Source organism: Somniosus microcephalus, chromosome 12, assembly GCF_052327205.1.
Source record: "Somniosus microcephalus isolate GS21.2 chromosome 12, FLI_Smic_1.0, whole genome shotgun sequence".
Taxonomy (NCBI): Eukaryota; Metazoa; Chordata; class Chondrichthyes; order Squaliformes; family Somniosidae; genus Somniosus; species Somniosus microcephalus.
Window position 1 is genome coordinate 209,175,600 of NC_140998.1, and position 831 is coordinate 209,176,430.

Sequence of the window (831 nt, forward strand, 5' to 3'; positions counted from 1 at the left end):
CCGGAGACTTTCTTTGGCGTATCTCGGGAGTTAGATTACTGCCGTTAACCCGATTAAAATACACGAGTTAATGTTCCCACCTGCGGTCGAGACAAGAATTAGGAACCATCAATTTTTCTTTTTAATTCATTCACGGGATGTGGGCGTCGCTGGCAAAGCCAGCATTTATTGCCCATCCCTAGTTGCCCCTTGAGAAGGTGGTGGTGAGCCGCCTTCTTGAACCGCTGCAGTCCCGTGTGGTGAAGGTGCTCCCACAGTGCTGTTAGGGAGGGAGTTCCAGGATTTTGACCCAGCGACGATGAAGGAACAGCCGATATATCTCCAAGTCAGGATGGTGTGTGTGACTTGGAGGTGGAACTTGGAGGTGGTGGCGTTCCCATGTGCCTGCTGCCCTTGTCCTTCTAGGTGGAAGAGGTCGCGGGTTTGGGAGGTGCTGCCGAAGAAGCCTTGGCGAGTTGCTGCAGTACATCTTGTAGATGGTACACACTGCAGCCACGGTGCGCCGGTGGTGGAGGGAGTGAATGTTTAAGGTGGTGGATGGGGTGCAAATCAAATATAAACTAGGCACTAATAAATCCAATAGGAAATTCAGGAGAAATATCTTTACCCAGAGAGTGTTGAGAATGTGGAACTCGCTCCAACAGGGAGTGGTTGAAGCAAATAGTATTTAAGGGGAAGCTAGATCGACACATGAGGGAGAAAGGAATAGAAGGATATGGTGATGGGGTGAGATGAAGAGGGGTGGGAGGAGGCTGGTGTTGATGGGGTGAGATGAAGAGGGTTGGGAGGAGGCTGGTGTTGATGGGGTGAGATGAAGAGGGGTGGGAGGAG